Raw genomic sequence first — 25,581 nt, 5'->3', positions numbered from 1 at the left:
GGTGACAGGGAATAACATTTCTGAAATGCTTCCTTAATTATTGCACGCCACATCCTTTGATTCAATGCCATTGAATAAAAAAAAATTGTCATTTACTTTTTCGGGTTAAATTCACCAATTTTTGGGTGTATAGTACCACTGCTATACCTAGTAGTCCAATTAAAAAAAATAAAAATTAAAAATTGTAATTTACATTTTCAGTTGAAATTCAACAATTTTTTGGTGTGATGTACCACTGCTATACCTAGTAGACAGGTTAAACAATAAAAAAAAAATATTAATCTGGGTACCCCAGACAAAGGTACGCCGAAACGCGCGTTGGGGTTTGCACCATCCTGGAGGAGACGCAGTATGGGTAATTGTCCGATGTCCTTTTGATTACAGATGATTTGTTTGCATTTGCACTTTATCTTCCTATGTATTACATTGATGGACTGATGTATGGACATGTATCCGCTGTATGTTTCCTCCAGTGATGTTGTCTCTCTTTTTATCTCCTGCACCATACTTTCTTTTAATCATGTTTGTAAATTTATGTGATTTTGCAATAAAGTATTACCGTATTTTTCGCTTTATAAGACGCACCTGATGATAAGACGCACCTAGGTTTTTGAGGAGGAAAATAAGAAAAAAATATTTTGAACCAAAAGGTGTGCTTTTGGTAGCTTTTGAACTAAAGGTGGTCTGTGGATGATGTACTGTTATGGGGATCTGTGGATGACGCACTGTTATGGGGGGATCTGTGGATGACGCACTGTTATGGGGGGATCTGTGGATGACGCACTGTATGGGGGGATCTGTGGATGACGCACTGTTATGGGGGGATCTGGGGATGACGCACTGTTATGGGGATCTGTGGATGACACTGTTATGGGGATCTGTGGATGACGCACTGTTATGGGGGGATCTGTGGATGACGCACTGTTATGGGGGGATCTGTGGATGACGCACTGTTATGGGGGGATCTGTGGATGACACTGTTATGGGGATCTGTGGATGACGCACTGTTATGGGGGGATCTGTGGATGACGCACTGTTATGGGGGGATCTGTGGATGACGCACTGTTATGGGGGGATCTGTGGATGATGCACTGTTATGGGGGATCTGTGGATGACGCACTGTTATGGGGGATCTGTAGATTACACTGAGGGGGGATCTGTGCATGACACTGAGGGGGATCTGTGCATGACACTGAGGGGGGATCTGTGCATGACACTGAGGGGGGATCTGTGCATGACACTGAGGGGGGATCTGTGGATAACACTTATGGGGCTCTGTGGATGACACTTATGTCATCCACAGATCCCCCTAAGTGTCATCTACAGATCCCCCATCAGATGCATCAGTGTGGAGGGAGGAGGCGGAGACACTCATGGCGGGGCCCGGTGCAGTGACTCTACTCTAATACACCGGGCCCCGCAACTGTTAAACATTCAATCTGATATATATCTAATAGTATATGCTCTGTACGGCTCTTAATGTAGTACCGTAAGTATAGCGCAGACCGGCATCTCCATCGGTCATGCGCCACCTGCCGCAGCTCCCTCCTCATGCGCCGTCTGCTCCAGCTCCCTCTGTCATGCGCCGCCTGCCCCAGCTCCCTCTGTCATGTGCCGCCTGCCTGCTTATCTCACTTTATGAATGAACAGGCAGGCGGCGCATGACAGAGGGAGCTGGGGCAGGCGGCGCATGACAGAGGGAGCTGGAGCAGACGGCGCATGAGGAAGGAGGTGCGGCAAGCGGCGCATGACCGAGGGAGATGTCGGTCTGCGCTATACTTACGGTACTACAGTAAGAGCCGTACAGAGCATATACTATTAGATATAGATCAGATTGAATGTTTAACAGTTGCGGGGCCCGGTGTATTAGAGTAGAGTCACTGCACCGGGCCCCGCCATGAGTGTCTCCGCCTCCTCCCTCCACACTGTCACTGATACTTCGCTGGCCGCGCTGTGCAGCATAGCGGCCAGCGAAGTATTCGCTTTATAAGACGCACGGCCATTTTCCCCCCACTTTTGGGGGGAAAAAAGTGCGTCTTATAAAGCGAAAAATACGGTAATTCATTATAAGCGGCCTGGCATTTTTTTGTAGGTTTTGTATTGTGGTAGTTTGCCATAGGCTTATGCCAATTAATTACTTCTTTAAGTAATCATTCCCTGGTTGGGGTATATATTGGTTTTTGCACTACTATACATAGTAGAGCAGTTAAAAAAAATTTTTTATTGTCAGTTACATTTTCAGTTGAAATTCAGCAATTTTTGGGTGTGAAGTACCACTGCTATACCTTTTTTAGACCGAAACAAATAAATAAAAAATGGCAGTTACATTTTCTGGTGAAATTCAGCAATTTTTGGGTGTGAAGTACCACTGCTATACCTTTTTTAGACCGAAACAAATAAATAAAAAATGGCAGTTACATTTTCTGGTGAAATTCAGCAATTTTTTGGTGATATACCACTGATATACCTATCAGACCGGTAAAAAAAAATAACATTTGTCAGTTACATTTTAGGGTCAAATTCACCAATTTTTGGATATAATATACTGCTCATTTACCTAGTTGACAGCTTAATAAATTTCAATAATTTTTATTTTACATTTTCGAGTGACAATAAACAATTGTTTTCTGTCATAGACCCCTGCTCTACCAAATAGACAGGTTAATACATTTCTGTAATTTTTTTGTTACATTCTTGGGTTGACATTATACAATTTTAGACGTGAATAAACACCTGCTCTGCATAGGTGGCAGGGAATAACATTTCTGAAATGCTTCTTTAATTGATGCTCGCCACCTTCTTTGATTCAATGCTTAAAGTTAAACAAGTTGTACCACATTTGCACTTCAATAATTTGTCCCACAATTCCGCTATACTCTTCTGGCCAACATTTGCACCTCAATAGCTTTTCCCTATTTTAAGTCAATTCCCTATTCACATTTGTTAGCAGAGTGTTATGGACTATTGATACAAAATGGATACTTGCTTGTTGAGCTAAGATGGCGGCCAGGCATTCTGCCAACACCTATAAACTAGAATCTTACTTTGTGTTTTTATCATGTGTTTCTTTGTGGTTTCCGTTCAGCTCAAGCAAGCAGTTACAAAGAAAGAAGAAGTAACGGTTTCACCCAGGAACAAGTGGGGGAGTGAGGAGGAATTTCCTCTGGCCGTCAAGGTTACAGAAAAGTAGAGAGTTCATAGCCAATAGAAAATATATACTTTATCTTTCACCCCCCTCACTCCCTCCTCTCGTGAAAACTATGTATTGTCTGTTTTCTTAGAAATAAACCAGAGATCCTTTTTAACTCCATGTAGTGAGTTGTCTGTCTGATCTCTCCGTGCACGTATCTTAATTAATTTGGAGCAGTACATCAAATCAAACTGGCAGCTTTGTCAGAACCAGAACAATTTTGGCACCCAATCGTGGGGCTCGAGGATTGGACCCTCTGTTCCCGTACCCCCAGAGACCAGACGAGGAGAGGCGCACTAACGGACACCGGGATCGCAACCCGTGATATGAGGTAGGAAAATTGAGTCATCTTGCCTGTAAAGTGTCCCCTGGTGTAGCCTCTTGGTGTTCGTCTGAGGGAGGGGTGCGGAAGCAGTCTGGGACGTCCTCGAGGGCATGAAAGTAAGAACCCCATATGTTTTTTTAAAGTCTTGATGTACTGTGTTGTGCCTATAAGTTGTGAAGACCCTGTTGACAAGTATCATTGACTGAGACACGGAGTTCTCCTGTGTGCCTGTATCGGAGTTCAGCCCGGTGTCTGACTCGAATCTCCATAAAGGGGACGATCACAGATGGGTGGAGAGCGGTTCGCGGTAGCCCAGAGTGTGCTGACCGGGACTCAAAGGTCTTCACGTCCAGTGATTACTCTATGCAGAGGTCTTTAGGCGGCTTCAGTAGGTACGAGAGATAATGGGAAATGAGGAAAGTGTCCCGAAGGGTTACTGTTCACCTGAACAGTACGTGGCGGACAGGAGAGGCAAACGTTTCATAAAAGGATTAAGTAAGTTGGAGAAGAGTTAAAGGTGTCTGTAAAGGAGGCATCCTATGTAGTGCTACCTGGCAAGTGTTGTTAAACGAGAAGAGAGGGAAGTTAGAAGATGATTAATTGACAGACATGGTCCGTGTGTGGTTGGACTGTAGTAAAGAATTTAAACAGACCGGGGGGGAACTAAATTTTGATGAGAAAAGACAGAGATATTTCTGTAAGCCTGGTGTTGCATTGATACATGACTAGCCACCACCCTATAATGGCGCCGGGAAGAGAGCAGGTGGGTGGACCTGCAAAACATGTGGTCAACAGAATCCCTCCTCCCGTGATACGTGCCTTCCCTGTGGGGTTCCCCACCCACAAAACCACACCTTGGTAACTACTCCCCGGCACGTCCCATCACTTCCCGTGTTAGCTACAGCGCCATCTTGTCCCCAGGCAACGCCCATGAACGGACCTTTAATATCATTCGGTCCGGACCCCCCCGTCACTCCTATGTCACCCTTGCCCCTTCCTACTACCTTGTACCCGATGATAAACCCGGACGGTACATTCATGCTACCCCACTCACCTGCCACCCTTACTCCTATAATGGTAGGGGGGCAACCTGATGAAGCCGAACAAGGGGGATGCAGACGGTGCTGCAGAATCCACAATGGGCATACAAAATGCACCGGGTAATATGCAGACTCCTTTGCGAGGTACCCCGACAGACTACGGGGATCCGCCAACTTTACCCCTGGCACCACAGTGGACTGTACCCATGACCGTGCGCCCATCACGACGTTCACAAGATCAAATACTGCAGGGTCAGATTACAGAGTTACAAAAGAACTTACAGAAAATTGAGCAGGGAAACCTTGAGACACTGAAAGAAGCCCTAGCGCTTAACCGGCCACAGGGACCACCAAAATATGTGTCTTTCACCCCACAACAGTTATTCACCATAGTGAATTTACTGCCTGACCCTGAGACCCATCCCATGCCCTTTTTCAGGAAACTGTCCCAAGTGCATCAAACCTATGGGTGCACATGGTCGGACCTGCAAAGTATAGTGGAAAACAAGACGGGTGAATACTCCTCACTGATAATGGATCAAATCCACATCCCTGAACTTAAAAGGTGCTAACTTTGACCCCCAAGATCATGAGTCTGGAGAATTCTTTATAGAACAACTACAGAAATGGACAAAAGCTAAATTTGCAGATCACTCCATGCAGATCATTCCACCACATTGCAGGACAGCTGCGGGGGATCAGTTGACCCCCACCTTTTTTTCTTTTCACAGAAATGTTAGTTTCTGCTGTGTTAGTTTAAGCTCCTCTTTCTGATAAGAAACTGTCTCGCTTCTTGGTCTTTGTGGTTTTCACTCAAATTATGTGACACCCACGGCTGCCGGATGTCTGACAATAAAATTCTGCACTGATTTATATGAGCAAGGGGATTCGCTGCAAACCATTTTGCACCTCATCCCCAATACTCTCTGGGCCAGAGGACCCCAGGATATTGGATACCTCAATGTCCCACCAGTCACTGTGACTCTGAAGGACCCCAAAGTCCTACCATACAAAGAGACTGGACCCAGTAGCCAGAGAAGCCCCTTCCTGTGTCAGAGCTATCCATGCTGCCAGCTCTCTTCTACACGTCACATCTGACGTTGTGCTGGGTCATCCCCTCACTATTCTGGCTCCCCTTGACATTTCTGCCATCCTCCAGCAGACTCAACCTGAACACCTCACTGCACAGCGCCACCTCCGGCTTCAGTGTAGTTTGCTTCTGCCAGATAATGTCACCATTCAGAGATGCCACATCCTCAATCCTGCTGCACTCCTTCCTCTTCCAAGGGGGGAGTATACTGGAGAATCTGAAGATTTTATTGATCTACAGGCACACTCGAGCTGACACCTCTGAAGCCAGAGGAAAGGCCCTAGCTGATCAAGCGGCCAAGGAAGCAGCAGTGAAAGAGGAAAGAGTCCAGTCAGACCAGATTATGATAACACAGGAAGACCTGGAACAAGAAGAAATCACATGGGACCTCCTGAAACAAATACAGAAACAGGCCACGCCACAAGAAAAATTGGATTGGCTAAAAGAGTCAGCCCAAGAAGAGAAAGAATCTGGACTGTGGACCCAAGGAAGGAGAGCATCTCTGCCCAAAGCTCTCTATCCTCTGATAGCTTCAATAGCTCATGGGCCCACCCACCAATCTAAGACCATCATGAAAGAACTAATAGACAATGGCCCCAGGGATAACCCCTGTCCTGGTGAGGCATACTCAGTCTTGCCTCATCTGTGCGCAGTGCAACCCGGGAAGACCTGAGCCTACACCAACCAAATGTCTCCCCAAAGCCCAGTACCCGTTCCAACGGATTCAAATTGACCACATCCAGATGCCAATGTGCCAAGGGTTTCAATATGTGCTAGTAGTGATAGACTTGTTCTCTGGGTGGCCAGAAGCCTACCCCGTCCGAAACCAGACAGCAACCACTACTGCAAAAAACTGATGCAGGAGCTTGTCTGTAGGTTCGGAGTACCTGAGGTCATTGAGAGTGATCAGGGCCCAGCATTCACTGCTAGATTAACCCAAGAAGTCTGGAAGATGGTAGGGTCACACTTAGCCTATCACACACCCTACAGACCCCAAAGCAGCGACAAAGTCAAACGACTGAACGGGGTACTGAAGTCCAAGATGCTGAAAATGAATGGGGAGACAGGGCTCAGTTGGGTACAATGCCTGCCAATAGCACTATTTTCAGTTAGACACACCCCTAGGCCTCCACACCAAATTTTGTTTAGGACACGGCCTAGGATGGGACAGTACTTCCCACAGCAATTGCAAATGCATTATGAATCTGTTGCTAAATATGTGATTGCCCTGAGTAAACAATTGTCTAACATATGTGCACAAGTTTTCTCTTCCATTCCAGATCCTGACTCCCTAGAGGGAATACACACTCTCAAACCTGGAGAGTGGGTGGTGGTCAAGAAACACGTCAGAAACACCCTCGAACCACGATACGAGGGGCCGTACCAGGTGTTGCTGACTACCCCGAACTCTGTGAAACTCGATGGAGGCCTACCTGGTTCCACGCCTCACATTGTAAAAGAGTAAAGGCTGTCCCGACGACCCTGGAACAATAAGCCATGAGGATTCACATACTGATCATGACTTTGACAGTGGGCATATCTGCAGTGTTCACACCACTGGGTGATGAATGGGACAATTCACTGACACGGCACCATCAAATTCTAGTCATGGGGTTGAGACACTCAGAGATTGTTGGATCTGTACCCACAGTCCCGTGAGTTCAACCAGTATGCCTTATTTTGCAATTCCCTTGGAACTTTCTGAACTGATTGACCTGTCTAATTCTACCATCTTTCTCACTAGTATACACCAAGTTAAATCCAGTACAAACAAGGACAAGGAAGTAGCCTTACCTGTTGCAGGGTGGGCAGATGCCCCATAAACAGATCAGGACCCTCGGTAGATTATAGCTCTACTCCTTGGCAAGAGGGACACTGGGCTAATGTCACATGTTTTCCAAGCTGGACACACTGATATTGTCTCCAAGTACAAACCAAAGGTATGACATTTAGTCAACACATACACTCAGGTTGCAATGATTCAAAAACAGACAGCCACGTGCAGTGTATTGGTGTAGATGCTGAGAACGGAAAGGATCTGCCCTGTAACCACCGTACTGTACAGGATCTCCTGACAGGTATATTAGCTAACGACACCGAAAGTCAGTTAAAAGGATATGAGTTGGCGAAAGGGACACAATTAGCCAAACTAATTACCCGATTATTCAATGGCACAGCAGTAGCAGTTCCAGAAGATATATACTTAGTTCGTGGACACAAAGCATACAAATGGTTATCCCAGAATGTCACAGGACTGTGCACCATCGCCAGGCTTACTCCTGCCACCTTTATAGTACCACACTCTCAAATTGACATAAATGCAGTACCTAAGCACACCTTGTATCGTAGGGCCAAAGATAACACACCCAGACCAAATGGCAAGCCACATGTAGTAGAGATGAGCATTACCAACAAGATTGTTAGTTCCATCTTCATATATCCCATGATAGCGCAGATGTGGGATCATCTGGTAGTAGCAACAGACTACCTGGATGACCAAATATGGGGAGTGATGAGACTTTTGAATACCTCAAACATTGTGCAAAACCAGTTAATCATTGTCACCAACCAACACACATTAGTTCTAGATTATGTCACAGCTAAAGATGGAGGTATGTGCCAGGTTGTGGGACCCTCTTGTTGCCATTACATAGACCCGCAGGGTAATTTGCAAGTTAAGGTGGGTATAGAGAAGATGGCGGATTTAAGAGATAAATGGCTGGACGCACATAAAGCTGGTAAAGATACATGGTGGTCTGATACCTTCTCTTCCCTTAACCCCAATAATTGGTTCAAATGTATTGGGGGTTGGCTCATGGGAATTGTCCAAGTAATATTGCAGGTAGCCCTAAAAATATTGGTGATATATGTAGTGATTAAGCTCGTTCTTATTTGTGTGACCCGCTTTTCAAAAAGAATGAAGAAAACTGATGAACGACCTATTATGCTCCTCTACGATGAGGAAGGACAGAAGGAAACATCGTTCAACACAGCTCCCCCTCCTCACAATGATGCCTGGCTGAGATAGGGTGAGATGAGTCCCAGGGTATTACCACAAGTCCGAGCAACCGGGAGCCTACCTATAAGGGGTAGGTTGTCGCCACTGCGGGTGAAGAGGATACGAATGGTATGCCCAGGGGATTCGCTAGGCGAAGGGAAAGTCTACAATCAAGTCTCCAAGGGGGGACTGTTATGGACTATTGATACAAAATGGATACTTGCTTGTTGAGCTAAGATGGCGGCCAGGCATTCTGCCAACACCTATAAACTAGAATCTTACTTTGTGTTTTTATCATGTGTTTCTTTGTGGTTTCCGTTCAGCTCAAGCAAGCAGTTACAAAGAAAGAAGAAGTAACGGTTTCACCCAGGAACAAGTGGGGGAGTGAGGAGGAATTTCCTCTGGCCGTCAAGGTTACAGAAAAGTAGAGAGTTCATAGCCAATAGAAAATATATACTTTATCTTTCACCCCCCTCACTCCCTCCTCTCGTGAAAACTATGTATTGTCTGTTTTCTTAGAAATAAACCAGAGATCCTTTTTAACTCCATGTAGTGAGTTGTCTGTCTGATCTCTCCGTGCACGTATCTTAATTAATTTGGAGCAGTACATCAAATCAAACTGGCAGCTTTGTCAGAACCAGAACAGAGCACTTGCCGTGCTCTTAACCACATTTTGACGACATTTGTAGCACTCTAACCCTTTCCATTACATTTTTAAAGCCATTTTAGAGCTCAAAAGTTTGGGTCCCCATTGACTTTAATGGAGTTCGGGTTCGGGGTGAAGTTCGGGTCAAGTTCGGGTCCCGAACTCAAACTTTTTTCCGAAGTTCGGCCAAACCCGTTCAACCCGAACATTGAGGTGTCCGCTTAACTCTAATTATGATCTGCTATGATCTGATATGTAGCAACAGATCATAGTGAACCACACCTGCCTACAATACAATAATCAATTTTCAATTTCTGGATTAAACATTGCAGCATTTTTCTAGGCATTAAAGGGAACCTATCAGTGGCAAAAGCCATCCCAAACCGCCAGCAGGACCTTCAAGTATCCGGCAGTAAGTTTCTAATGATGAAACCTGCCCCTTCGCCTGTGACTGACAGTCGGCTGTTCGGCAAAGCCAGCCGGCTGTCATGCATAAGAGCTGTCAGTCACAGGTGAAGGGGCAGGGAAGGGGGCACAGTTACCTTGACTTGAAGCCTGACTGAAAAATACGTGCTAGAGTTAAGCGAACACCTCGATGTTCGGGTTCGACGGGTTTGGCCGAACTTCGGAAAGTTGCATGCAGATGAAGCAGAAGTATGAAAAACATTCTTTTATCCTCTGTCCGTGCGACAGAGGATAAAAGAAAGTTTTTCATACTTCTGCTTCATCTGAATGCAGTAAGAAAATCATCATTAGAAACTCACTGCCGGCTACTTGAAGGTACTGCTGGCGGTGTGGTATATCTTTTGCCCCTGACAGGTTCCCTTTAAAGAGAAATGCAAACCTAAAAAGACTAATATGAACAGAGTCTTAGTGGATACCTTTTCTATGTAACTAGTTGCGATTGCAGATACATTTCTGGACCCTAGATTAAGACCTAAAGCTATCATCTCTGTCCACACTGGTCTAGACAACAAAAAGTCAAATTCTTATAGAACGTATGGAAAATCACAGCACACAGGACAGCATTGTTAGGATCAATCTGGATTAGTAATGATGAATCCAATGGTTTCAGGCAGTATCTGAAAATTGAAGGGTCAAGTTACTACAATGTAATCTAACCTATCCAATAATGAGCTCTTGATAGTATTCTACTGTACGGGAAAGTAAGGGCAAGTGAGGACCAGCCTGGCAGTATAATTGTATGATAATAGTACTATATCCAACTGAAATGGTTATTATACAGACAGTGTCGGACTGAGGTACCTAGGGTCCACCAGTAAAATTTATTTTGGGGGCCCGCAGTATGGATACATTCAAATATAATAAATCTACCAAGTTTTTTATATGAACATAGGCTGGTTGAGGTGCTGTACATTGAATATATGTATGTAGTACAGTAAGTCTACTGTGTTATGTGCCACTTGTGCAGGGGGTGGAAGACTAGGGGCCCACCAGGGGATTCCCCTGTACCCCTGTAAGCCAGTCCGAGCCAGTATACAGACATTTACTACAAGTACTGTAGTACTGTATTCTGTTGGCCTGTTAGAAATGGTGTTGCTGTTTATTATGTGTTCATACAGAACATCTTCCAACGTGGGGGGAGTCTTTAGCAAAAAAAATAATAATCACAGAATGAAGTGGTCTAAATGGGAGGAAATGCTCAAAACCCCAAACACTGTAGTGTGTTTATACCCGGGGGAGCAATCCCTCTGCATGTGATCCACTGCTAATGGCAATCTCCAGCAAAAATGCATTACAATGGAGGATGCCGGCAGCGGACCACATGTGGCACAAAAACATCCTACACAAGATGGAATAATGTGTGGAAGAGAATATAAAAATCTATAAATCACTGCAAAAGGTGCACCACAATAATATGCTACTGACAATACTGGCCACGCCACACTGAGATACCTTGACGAGGTGCCATGGGCTTCGATATGTTCCTGACTGGAATATATTGGTCAAAGTCGCCATTTTTAACATCAGCGTGAGGGTTTGGCCAGTATTGTCAGTAGCATATTATCGTGGTGCACCTTTTGCAGTGATTTAGGGAGTCTTTAGCCCAAAACATTCAGGGCTAGAGCCTTGGATGTTTTACCCAGCACTAGGAACATCATGACTGCGGAAACTCATTTATGGTACCTGCACTGGCATACAGTAGAATATTGCTTACTTCGATAGGCCACTATGTCTGAGGCCTATTATAAGATTCATCAGCAGTGCATGTGTCATTGTGACCACCGGCACTGGGATGCAGGCAATGCAGGCTTGAAAAGGCTAGTGGCCAGCCATCGCAGATGCCGACAGGGAGCAGCAGTAAGGTGAGTATTCAAATTTTTATTTTATTTTTTATTTGTGACTATGGCTATGGTAAGTAATGTGGTGCTATTAGTACTATGGATACTACTGGGGCACTATAGGGGTCAGGGGCATTATAGGTTCTGGGGCACTACAGGGATTATTATAACAAATGAGGCACTAAGGGAGGCACTTTAACTTCTAGGGGCACTATAGGGAGCATTTTAACAACTGGGGACACTATATGGCACATTTTAGGTACTGAGGAGACATCACCTGTGAGGCACTTGATATAATAGGTAAGTATATGTGTGGTACTGTATAGTCCTATATGTTCAAGTTCTATTCTGTAGGTCTTTAGTGCTTAGATGTGGGGAGGGGGGGTTCGATAATTTGGCACACATGCTTTGGGGCTTAAGACCTGGATCTTTTGAGACCCTAGCAGACCCCCATAGCGCTAAAAAAACAAAACATTTTTTTTTTTTATTCACAGATAAAGCGTTAAAAGGCTATCGGCTCACTAAATGTAGTATAACACTTTGTATAGAGGGTAGGGATAGCATGCTCATAAAAACCCCTACGTTTTCTTGACTGCCAAGACCTGCACAACTCGCCGCCCTGACATTAGTGGAAACAACCATTCATCCACCTTGCTCACTTGAATCAGTGGCAATGTGGCACACCATCAAGCATTCAGATGGTAGAGGAGAGTGATGGCCAGTTCGCAGTGTTCGCCCGTGAACACATGCGATCTGACATCTTAACTGACAAGTCCGGCGAGGCACAGGTAAGTCCTTACCTGTGCCTGTGCGTGAGCCAGTCTGAAATGAAATGCGGTCTCCGGGAGCAGGCAGTTCCGAGAACAGCCTCGGGGGGCCGTACTCGGAACTGCCTCCTCCCGGAGACCACATTTCATTTCAAACCGGCTCACGCACAGGCACAGGTAAGGACTTACCTGTGCTTCGCCGGACTTGTCAGTTAAGATAGCAGATCGCATGTGTTTGCTGGCGAACACTGCGAACTGACCATCTCTAGTAGAGGAGGATTGCACATACAGGCACACCTATAGCACACTGTTCACACTCGCACCTACTGATGCCCTATGTTAAATAAGCTTCTATCTCAGTGCATATCGCTCCCTTGAATTAGCAGCAATACAGATGGCTAACCTTACCCGATTAGTCTCCCTCAGTCTAATACATGGCTACATACTGTATGCTCCTATTATCTCCTTTCCATCTACGCGTTTCTGTGCTGGACCCTGCCAGCAATTCATCAGGAGCAGTGTGGAAAGAAACACTATGTCTAAGTGCGCCGCAGTACATAGCCACCGACACTATGACGGGTTGTAGTATGATGGGGTTTTACGCGCAAGTTATCCCTACCCTCTATACGAAGCGTTATACTACATTTAGTGGGCCGATAGCCTTTTAACCCTTTATATGTGAATACATTTTTTATTTTACTTTTTTGTTTTTTAGCGCTATCTTCCTATAAGTAAAACTGTTTAGTTACAGATAGGCGCAAATCCTCTACCAATACAGTGGAGTTAGTTTGAAACTAGCAAATCCCATGTTTTATGTTCCAAAAAGAAGACTTACAGTATGTGTTGTCTTGGAGAACATACCTCGCTGAGTTGCTTATTGATCAATATTAAGTTCTGATTGCTTGATTATAAACTGTTCCCAAATTACAGAGGTGTAATTTAACAATCTTTCGGTAACAGGGCATTCTATCTATAATACCATGCACTATTTATACTAAGCAGAAAAACATCCAAATACAGCAAAGGTTGCTTACAAAAAATGCGTCTTTGCATATTTATGTTGGATGAATTTTCTGCTTTAGGATTTTAAGTATTCATGTTTGAGCTTTGGATTTGAAACCCGGACACTAAGCATCTACTATATGCAAGCTCATAATCTATTACAACATCTGTTTACTGTGCCACTGTGTTGCCGTGTAGGCTGGCTGCCGGCGCTGTTTGTGAACTGGCTGAGGAAATGTACCGATGTTTGTCTAGGGCCATGTCTAGGCACATCCTCTTTCTGTGCTTACTGGTTGCTGGTGTCGTGCGTGCTGGCTGTGATCTTCCTCCTGTGTTTGTCTGTTTTGTTGGTCCCTGTGGGCTGGTTGCAGGACTCATGTGTGTATGTAGGGCCATGTGTCAGTCTGACAGTGCATATCTACCTCTGTCCTGTGCGTACTGGCTGCAGATACTGTGTGAACTGGGTCATTGTATGTACTGTATCTCTGTTTTGTTCAGCAAGGCAGGGGTTATCTGCTCTTGCTTGCTCTTGTTTTGTGTTGCATGTAAAGGTTAATTCCTCTTTCTGTTTGTGTTCACCTGTGTGTTATAGGGCTGATAAGCTCAGCTATATATTTCTTGGCTGAGCAACAACAGCCTTTGGTGCTGCTTCTGTTTGCCTGTCCAGTCTTTGTCAGTCTGCTGTTGTGTGGCTGTTGTCACATCTGACCTGTTCCTGCCGTAGGTTGTCTGTGTCCCAGTCTGTGTTCCAGAGTCCTGTAATACAGAGACCTGTCTTCTAGTCTTGGTTCCTGTTCTGACTGTGCTTGTGTTTTGGTGTGTATTTAGTGTAGGTCCCTGTCTTAAAGTGATTGCCTTGACCCTGGCGGACAGGAACAAATTATTTTTTATAAATGTATTTGCCAAGAACCTCACAATTATAAGGTAGCATTATAGCATTAGTACATTTAGTTAGTGCATTGTTTATTTTTTGCTTTTGTGATTCCAGCCATCGTGACACGCACCTACACACTGGGATGTGCTGCTCTCCCTGCATTTATTGGAGGCCCTTTGGCACCAGGAGAGGTGGAATACAGAGTGCGCTCGGCATGCATGTGGAACCTGCATTCCTTGAATTTAATGGAGGCCAGTATGACAGCAGAGGAGGTAGTACTTAGTGTTAGGTTCCTGTCCTAAAGAGATCGCCCTGACAAAATGTATTTGCCAAGAATATGACATTTATAAAGTAGCATTAGCAACTTACATTTTCTACAGTGAGTATAGCACTATTGTATTGTGTTTCCAGTGTACTGTTGCATTGTGTATTTTTTGCTTCTAGATGGTGGCCAGCCTCACATGTTCATTCCAGTGGCTGCTATGGGGGAAACAGAGTAATATATAGCTCTCAATTAAATGGTTGGACAACTATAGATATATAGGAGCCACCTAGGATTGAGGGAATTGATTCTGAGAGAGGGAGACGGTAAGGGGGACCAGAAGGTCATTATCTGCCATAGATTTCTGTGTTCATTTAAGCCAGAAAAACTGGCTTAAATGACTCCCGCTCACCATATCCCCTTTTTGGAAAGTGAAGAGGAGAATGCAGAAACGCCACTTGCCACAAAATTGTGTTGCAGCAGCATTTCAAAAATCAGAAAAATAAGGTTTGGAACTTTTTTTACATCATAAAAATAAATCACCCCTGTGTCTCCATGTCCTCCTTGCTCAGTCCTCCAAAACCACAATGGTGCCATTACATGCAGCTGCATGCCCGAACTGATCAAGACAAGGGGCAAATTAGGCATAGAAAACTGGAAGTGACAATGGGAAACAAGTGGGGAGAGTTAAATGGGGAAAAACACAAACAAAAGGAGAGAACAGAAAAATACCATGGGGGTGTACTGTAGGTCACTCCTAGTGTTGGGCGACCATGCTCAGCCGAACACTAATTTTACTTGAGCATCGCGGCGTTCGGCCGAATACTGTGTGTGCTTGAGCGCAATGCTCGAGTCTCCTCCCCGCACGTTTGTTGGCTACTAAGCAGCCAATAAACGTGCAGGTAAGTACTGCCATTCACTGTAATACCGTAGTCATGTTGGCTACTGACATTACAGTGATTAGCTGGCCGGAACATGTCATTGGGTGCTATATAGCACCCGATGACAAGTGTTCGCCTCAGTCTTAGTCAGGGAGAACTGGAGAGCAGAAGGGAGAGAAAGGGATTGAAATAGGAATATTTTAGTTTTAATACTTGTTATAGACCCAAAAGTCCTTTTAAGAACTATTGTTGTGTGTGGCAGCAAAAAATTGCCAAAACTTGTTAGAGACCCAAAAGTCATTTTAAGGACTATTGTGTGTGGCAGCAATATATATTTGGTGTCCTGTGTGCCTGCCGGATCCTTTAAAACGTATGCCAACTGATGGCATATGTAAGACTGATCAGGATCCTGATCCATCTTACAAATGCATTGAAATGCCAGGTTCGTCTTTCCTGTGTCATCCGGAAAAACAGATCCAGCATTTATTTTTTTTCAAATTTTTTTTTGTTCGGATCCAATTTTACAGTTTTTTGGGCTGGAGATAAAACCGCAGCATGCTGCGGTATTCTCTCTGTCCTGAACATTCAAAAAGACTGAACTGAAGACATCTTGATGCATCCTGAACGGATTACTCTCCATTCAGAATGCATGGGGATAAAACTGATCAGTTATTTTCCGGTATAGAGCCCCTAGGACGGAACTCTAGGCTGGAAAAGAAAAACGCTAGTGTGAAAGTACCCTACAATCGATTTTATCTTCGGTTTGGTGCATATTATTGTCAGTCTTTAAAAGTGGCGTACTACTCGGACAACATCTTTCCCAGCAGCGACGTGGGAGTCCAAGATGCATCCAGACATCCTCCCCATGCTGTTCCCGAACCATTTCAGCAGTGTTTCCATCAATTTCTGACCTTTTCCTATTAACCAGACACCCTTCAGAGCAGGGGGTGCCTGGTTTAATGCTCAGGTTCTCCCATTGACTTCCATTGTGCTAGGCTGCTCGGTAGTGTTCTACTCGAGCACCCAAGCACTTTGGTGCTCGACCAACACTAGTCACTCCTCATTCTTCCAAATACACTGATATCATGATTTTGCTCATGTCTTCTATTTTTGTTTCAGGCTTGGCAAGAGTTTGCCTTGGGAAGCACATGAGGTAACTGTCTGAGAATTGTTATAGATAATGTGGTCAACAAGGACCGATATGATATGAGATCCTTTGTACTACTTCAGTTTTTAGAGCTTGGCTCAAGGACATATAACATTTGTTTTGCAATCTGGGTTTGGGAACTCTGTCAACTGCTGTTCTCATCCAACAATTCATTTGTTAACATTCCTAATAGCCACTCACACAAGAACACTTTATTGTTCATTTAATATAAGCTCTAATTCTTCACTCCACATTTATGTAAATTATACCAGAGATAAAAATAATATCAGCAAGGACTACATGTAGGGGGTAAATGTAGCTGTATGGAGGCCTAGTGGTTATATTCTATGGAGCTTTAGGCAACTCATTAGCCCTGTATGGTGTTTACAAGTCCAGTGAGGTTGTTTTAAACATTTTAGGACACAGTCTATTTTTTTTTTTTTGTTTTTTTTCGTTGCTTTGAAATCTCTGAATTTGAAAAGCCATAATGAGCAGGTGCTTTCTTGTAATTTAGCACTCGTGGTGGTTCAAAAGTTGTAACTTTCTTTCTTTGATAGAATACAAATATAATTTTCACATTTCTATGTAATACATGTCACATTTTCTCTTTTTTTTCTGCATTTGCAGAAACCTGTGCAAAAACATTTATATATATATATATATATATATATATATTTTATTTATTTTTTTTTTTTTTTCAAACTACAGTATATCTTTTCATTCATGGATATATAATATGCACAGTCTGGATCGAATGGTTGATGAAAAGTTGGCATGGGCATTTATATTCTTATCTTATCTTATTTTTTTTATTTTATTTGTATTTCATTATATATGTTTTACTTATTTTTGCATTTATTTAAAAGACCTCTGAGGGAGACAGACTTTTTTTTTCCACTTTCCACTGTAACTGTGGTAACCAACAGAGCTCCAGTTACAAGGGAATATAGCCGCAGGGAGGGGGGATTATACACAGGCAGAGCTGATCAGGGTCTGCAGCTTTTGTACCATGTGATCTCCGGGTCCTAAAGAGCAAGCGAAATAGCTGCTTCTTCTATTTACTTCTGTCTTCTCCTCAGGGTCCCTTCCTGCCACTAACAGCCAGGGGACCCAACCTTCTCCTGCTAGATTTCATGAGTAGGAGCTTTAATCCCATGCCATACATTTAAGGGACTCTGGATTAAACGGGTTCTCCGGGCATTTAATATTGATGACCTGTCTCAGATGCTGCAGTCGCTAGTGATGATGGTATACAAGGGATTAAACTGGTGCAATTGTTGTTTTATCCCAGCTGTTTCCAGCCATGAGAGCTGGGTGGCAGCTGTATAATGCACCCTCAAAAATAGTGCAGGCCCAGCTTCTGAGCCTTGTGCCAATGACATTATTATTATGGCATAGAGCGCTAAATGACAGTTGCTCTGTGAGCCAGTAGCATGTTGCCAAGTGTTAATGAGTTAAACATGCCGTATCACATACCACATTTTTTTTCTATTGAATTCATGCAACCACATGGATATCTATAAGTTCCATATCATGAATCAGTATAAATGGGAGGGGTGTTATATGGCCATGTGCACAAGGCTTAAATGGGTTGTCTGGGAATACTGAAGTTTTAACCGATTCCTACAGCCTCCCCTCTGGTATCTAAAGAACTATACTTACCTTCTTTCCACCTCTCCGGTCCTGTGTGCCGACTTTTGTGTGTGCATTTTCTGATCCACTGTTTGTTTACTTCCTCCTCGGCATGGGCATGGTTACATAGTCTTCAGCAGCCAATCACTGGCTTCAGCGGTGATGTGTCTATTGTGGATACAGCACGACTGAAGCCAATGGTTGGCTGTAGTGGACTACGTGACCATGTCCGTGCCAGGGCTGAAGAAAACAAGCAGTGGATCAGTCAATGAATAGACAGAGGCCAGCAGACAAGACTGGTGCTGGAAGGAGCAGCTAAGTATAGTTCTTTCTACAGTGGAGGAGAAGCTGCTGTCATCAGTTACAACTTCAGTATTCCCAGAGAACCCCTTTAATAGAACCTGTCTGGTGATGTATGCTGCCCTACCTGAGCTCAGAGTATAAGATGCTTAGATTAATGATGCATAGGATTTTATGATTTTGAGCTGCATTTATGAGTAAAATGCATAGTAAATCCCATCAGGACAGGCCTATCAGAGAAAGTGAGTCCTAGTGATCCTGCCCACACACAATATGGTTGACAGTCTTCTGATACAGCAGAATATAGCAGAAACAGCATAAGAAATATAACGTTCTTCAACTGAAAAATGGGTTAACAAAACAGCACATGGCTTGAACTAATAGAATAAAAATAAAAAAACAATTTAAAAAATTCAGCCTTGCTTAAAAATGTGAGCAATCTGCGGGACCTTTGATGAAAAGCGGGCTGATGAAATGGTTCTCTTTAACCTAACAAAACAAATGTGATTTTATTAGAAAGCTTGAACACAACCTGCAGACTCCTGTGACTGTATTTCCTCAGGGGAACTTGTCCAATTTCAATCTGAATTCTTTTACCAATTCTGAACTTACTACCTCCCCGGGAAACAAATCCAGTTTTCTGATTACTTTTGGAGTGAAAAATGTCATTTCTTTCAGGCGATTTGATGCTCTCTCTCCATTTTGCATTCCGCGCTCTTGTTTGTATATTTGACTGGTGCTCGAGCAGTAGCAGACGGAGCCGTGCATGTATTATCAAGGGAAAAAAATCTGCATGAAGCACATAGTTCAAATGTGTCTCAGTAGAAGAATTGCCCTTTGGACCACAATGCAATTGTTTTCATACTTTTGTCTGTTTGCTGACATGCATCTCTTGGAAATCCATTTTGCAGTTGTTCTATCAGATTCAAAGTGAGGTCATCAATAAAGAATACAGAAGATACCGCTATGTAGTGTTGATTTGATTCGTAGAGGTTGAAGCCTGGGAAAAAGGATTAGAAAACTTACAGTTCCCATCCGTATATAAAACAGATAATACTGAAGTATGTTGTTTATATGACTACTTGTAGAAGGTACCAAATTATAAGGCTATACTTGTGATTACTCTGTATTAAAGAGGGATCAACTATGCCACCAATACGGGGTTGCCAACAGTCAAAAAATAAGCAACTTTTTTTCCTGTGTCCATGAAAAAAATTTAAGTGTCTGTGATTTTCTTGAGGCTGGCGTTACTGCTAGTAATGTGATCTTATTAGTATATTGAGCTATTGACATGGATTTCATATAACCTGTATCATTCATTATGGTTTTCCAGTTTGTCCATAAAAATGTTTTGGCTGTCCATGTTTTTAGAATAAGATGTCCAGAAAAAGAAAAAGTTTGGTTGGCAACCCTGTACCAACATGTGATCCAACCAATGGCATGCCCAATAAAGAACCTGGGAGCTATGGGTTGTTTTACCTTGCACAGTGCCACCTTCATCTATTCATTGTTGCCCAGATGCATTAAATTAAACAAGGCTGAGCTGTAGTACCAGATACTGCCCACAGACAATGGAAGCACCATGCCTGGTAAAAGATGATGACAGAATGCCATGGTCCCTTCAGGGTTTTTTGGGTGCAGTACAAACTCAATTTGATATTAGATCTAGATGTATGGATGTAGTTATACTTATACAATACATTAGGACTCATTTACAAAAGTTGCATACTATAAAACATGAGACTTTGACTATTCTCCACTTCTGTTGCTATACTTAGTGGTAGGAGGCCTAGCCAGCCCAGCCCGACACATTTACAATAATCCGGCATAAAGTATAACTGTGATCCAGACCAGCTTATTGTTGGTGTAGATTGTGGGCACAAATGCAGTGAACCAGAGGTTCACTGCTAAAGGGTTACTTCTGTGATTCACTGTTAAAGGGTTAATACTGAAGTTCACCACTTTAAAATGTTTACCGTGAAGCTGATTGGGGTTTATGCACTGGGGTTTATTTCCCCCCAAAAGATCAGATTCTAACAAACCAATTTATGTTGTGACAGGGAGAGAGAGAGGTACTTGAAACCGTATCTGCAACTTGTAATTACACTGTAAACAAACTTTAATTGTACTAACCAAGTGTCACAGCCTTGGTGTTGTGTGTGTGACACGTTGCCGTGCATGCCAGTTGTGCTTGAGGGGTTAACTACCTTGCTGGGTGTGGTCACTAGGGGCTTCTTATACCTGTGGCTTAAGGCCAGGAGTCAGTTGTACTCCAGCCTTGCTGTGTGCTGGAGTTATGCTCTTTGTCTGGATGTTCCATCTTCCAGTGTGAGGGCCACCTAGTGGGACATCGATGTCTCCTGCAATGTCTTCCCATTGTATCCTCCATGTTCCCCTACCTTACCTGTGTGGTTGTTTGGTGTGGGTTTATGTTCAGGGTGTGGTGTTTCGTGTTGTTGTTGTTGTTGTTACATGCCTGGTCAGTGGGTGTTTTATGCAAGTCATACTCTGTTTGTTGTTCTTCAAGAAGGGGGCCCAGAATGGTTTACTGGAGGGGTGAACCAAAAGTCAAGTTTGTGAGCTGTTGCTGGAGTGCTGGTTCCTTGGTGTGTCAGTACGTACTGATTAAATCACCTACGGTCACTTGTGAAAGGGTACACTCCCACAGTATTCAAAATAACACAACAAAAAAAGGAGTGCGAAACACACCACTATAGAATGGTAAAAAAGTCAATTTTATTAATATATCACTAAAATATGAACATGATTGACAATATATGTCACAAATAAAAAAGCAGGGACAAAACACAGTCATACACCACCCTGTAGATGGCCTGATGATCAGTGCATAGTGGATTACATATCCTATCAAGAAATGATCAATCAGGGTGAAAGATATGTGGTAAATCAATACGGGCGTGCCCCCTATGAAAGACAGCAACACTACTACGGCCCAGAACAGGAAAGTCCACCGACCAAGAGGTGCATAAGATAGAAGGGCAACATACCGGTGTTCTGGAAGGGCTAATAACAGGGCGGAGGTGCTCCTCAAGTCCGCTTTGTTGTTCGGATTGCAGTACATTTGCATGGGTTCCAGTTCTCCTTGGTGTGTCTTCTGTTGTGCCATCCAACCTTGCTTTCTGGGTTTCTTGGTTCAGTGTTTTTTCCCGCCACTGAATACTTACCTGCCGTTCCACTTGGCTTTTCTCTGCAACTAGGCCGATTGAGACTCCTGTTCATCCGTGTCTTGGAAGAACAGGTCGTCTCTCCACTGCTCCTATGTGAGGCGACTCAGGGTCCTAGGTATCCTGGATATGGTCCGTCCTACCATCCAGGTCCGCTAATACGGTGAGGAGTTAGGGTGAGGATTAGGGACGCTTTAGTAGGTGACCTGCTCCCTGATCCCGGCTTCCTGGCCTAGCTGCTTCCCCGCATACCTAATATTGTAATAGTGGGGAGTTTCCCCTACTCCCCACTGTTGACACCAAGTGGGCCTAGTCTTTGCCTACACAACCTGCCGGCACCTTACTCTAGTCCTCCTGCCTTGTAATTTGCCAAACATTGACCATCAATGGCACCACAGCCAACACCAGGAAGTCCCTAGCCCCGGGTGTTCCCCAAGGGGAAGAAGGGTTTTACCCCTCCATTACCTGCAGCCGTCGCCTAGGGGATTTGGAGTTGGAATCAGCCACTATGAGAACTGCATTTACCGTCATTTGCCTCAGCCACTACTCCTATCCTCTCCAGCCCCTCTACCATGCCTCCCATGCAAGCTGATATGCCACACAAACAGCACAAGATATGAATCATTTATTAAAAGGCGCACACTTCTTTTTAAAAAAAATGTTGCTCCAGTGGACTTTTTACTAAGATAGGTGTATGAAATGCCAGTAAATGTCGCCCATCATCTTTTCTTTCTCTACAAAGAGTAAACCAGAACATTAAGACTCTTTTATCTAAAGATCTCTTGGGCCATGGGTTATAATAATTTATAAAAAAAAAATTAATACTGTGAATGGTCATGATGTGTACATTGAGGCACAGTAAATACCTTTCTGCTTGCAAAATTCTTTTAACCACCTCCCGTCCGCATGTTGACTACAAACGTCCGGGAGGTGATTATCTCTGAATGGACGTTTCTGAATGTCCATTCAGAGATCGCAGCTTCACACTAATCGTGCAGCTGCAGATCGGGTTGTCCACTGTCAGTGACAGCAGGGCCACCCTTAGAGAAGGCAGAGACAGTTCCCAGGCGTCACCTCATCCTACATTCATTTAAAAAATTAAAAAAAACTTTAGCTCTCAGAACATGGACACATTAAAACATAATTTTTTTGGTTTCAAAAATGCTATTATTCTGTAAAACTTACATAAATAAGAAAAAGTATACATATTAGGTATTGACACGTTCGTAACGATCTGCTCTATGAAAATGTCACATGATCTAACCCCTCAGGTGAACGCTGTAAAAATAAATAAATAAAAACTATGCTAAAACAACCAATTTTTTGGTCACCTTTCCCCATAAAGTGTTATAATGAATGATCAAAAAATCATATGTACCCAAAAATAGTACCAATAAAACTGGCACCTTATCCCCTAGTTTCAAAAATAGGGTCAATTTTGGGGATTTTCTACTGTAAGGGTGCATCAGGGGTCTTCAAATGTGACATGGCATCTAAAAAAAACAGTTCAGCAAAATCTGCCTTCCAAAAAACATGTGGCGCTCCTTTTCTTCTGTGCCCTGCCTTGTGCCCATACAGCAGTTTATGACCATATGTGGGGTGTTTCTGTAAACCGCATAATCAGGGCAATAAATATTAAGTTTAGTTTGGCTGTTAACCCTCGATGTGTTAAAGAAAAAAAGAAAAATTAAAATGGAAAATCTTCCAAAAAAGTGAAATTAAAAAATTTTCTTTTAATTCTTGTGGAACGCCTAAAGGGTTAACAAAGTTAGTAAAATCCATTTTAAGTAACTTAAAGGGGTGTAGTTTCTACAATATGGTCATTTATGGGGGTATCCACTATTTAAGCCCCACAAAGTGACTTCAGACCTGAACTGGTCATTAAAAAGAGGGTTTGTCAATTTTCTTAAAAATGTTAAGAATTGCTTCTAAAATTCTAAGCCTTCTAACGTCCTAAAAAAATAAAATGACATGTCCAAAATCATGCCAACATAAAGTAGACATATGGGGAATGTTAAGTAATAAATATTTTATAACGTATCACTTTCTGTTTTAAAGCAGAGAAATTGAAATTTTGAAAATTTTTCTAAATTTTTGGTAAATTTGGGATTTTCTCATAAATAAAGGTGAAATATATTGACTAAAATTTATGAAGTATAATTTATCATGAGAAAACATTCTCTGAATGGCTTAGATAAGTAAAAGTGTTCCAAAGTAATAACCACATAAAGTGAGATATGTCAGATTTGCAAAATTAGGCCTGGTCAGGAAGGGGGCAAATGGCCCGGATGTGAAGTGGTTAAAGCGCTAGGTTGAAAAAGTATAAGCTTTTGTACATGAGGAAAGGCATTAATTTATTCAATTAGTATTGACTTACTTCCATAGCCAACCCACAATACAAGCTAGAGGAGGGCTGGAGGGTGCCTTGGGTGGTAGTCACCAAGCAGGTACTGATAAGTCATTCTGCCTTGATGTATGTTATGAATCAGCAAATGTGGACCCACTGGGCCAACTAAGGGCCCTTTCACACTTGCGTTCTTTTCTTCCGGCATAGAGTTCCGTCGTCGGGGCTCTATGCCGGAAGAATACTGATCAGGATTATCCTAATGCATTCTGAATGGACAGTCCATCCTTCAGGATGCATCAGGATGTCTTCCGTTCCGGAACGGAACGTTTTTTGGCCGCAGCAAATAGCGCAGCATGCTGCGCTTTTTGCTCCGGCCAAAAATCCGGAACACTTGCCGCAAGGCCAGATCCGGAATGAATGCCCATTGAAAGGCATTGATCCGGATCCGGCCTTAAGCTAAACGTCGTTTCGGCGCATTGCCGGATGCGACGTTTAGCTTTTTCTCAATGGTTACCATGGCTGCCGGGACGCTAAAGTCCTGGCAGCCATGGTAAAGTGGAGCGGGGAGCGGGGGAGCAGCATACTTACCGTCCGTGCGTCTCCCGGGGCGCTCCAGAGTGACGTCAGGGCGCCCCAAGCGCATGGATGACGTGCATGGGGCGCTCTGACGTCACTCTGGAGCGCCCCGGGAGCCGCACGGACTGTAAGTATACCGCTCCCCCGCTCCCCAATACTACTATGGCAACCAGGACTTTAATAGCGTCCTGGCTGCCATAGTAACACTGAAAGCATTTTGAAGACGGATCCGTCTTCAAATGCTTTCAGTACACTTGCGTTTTTCCGGATCCGGCGTGTAATTCCGGCAAGTGGAGTACACGCCGGATCCGGACAACGCAAGTGTGAAAGAGGCCTAACCGGTGTAAGGCTAACCCTAATTGCATTATTTCAATACTCCCCTGATATTTACTCTTTAAGCCCTCCGAGATATACGGTCCGTGAGTGGGCCATATGTCCCGGAGCGGCATTGATCGTGCGCACGGGAGCACACAACATTATAGATTAAATGACTTATGAGTGCGGGACAATAGTCCCACGGGCGGCCTGACGTGCAAAGCATTATTGTAATCTATGATGCTGTGCGCTCCCGTGCACACGATCAATGGGACATAAGGCCTGCTCATGAACCGTATATGTCAGAGGGCATACGATCATGTGCAAGAGGCCTAACCCCTGTAAATGGTTCGGCCTTCAGTGCAGGGATGAAACCAGACCGTTACCTCCTGGGATAGTGCCGGTGTAGTTTGAGATCAGGGACTCTGGTGCAGGCATTGGGAGATCAGGATACTGAAAATGCCCCAAAACTGGTTTAAGGCTTAAATGTATGGTAGCTTACTAGATTCAGATGCACACTGGTAGTGCAGATAAGTGAAGACACAATACAAGCTGGCAGACACAGGCATGGCAGGCAGGCTGGGTATTTGACAGGAACACAAACAAAGCAGACGAAAGGGGTTAACTTATACACAAACAGAACTGAAAATAAAACTGGAAGTGCAGGGGAACATAGGCAGGGTGGGTACAGGGCTAAACAC

This window comes from Bufo gargarizans, chromosome 2 (genome assembly GCF_014858855.1).
Source record: "Bufo gargarizans isolate SCDJY-AF-19 chromosome 2, ASM1485885v1, whole genome shotgun sequence".
NCBI classification, from domain to species: Eukaryota; Metazoa; Chordata; class Amphibia; order Anura; family Bufonidae; genus Bufo; species Bufo gargarizans.
Note: the sequence above shows the minus strand (reverse complement) of the source record.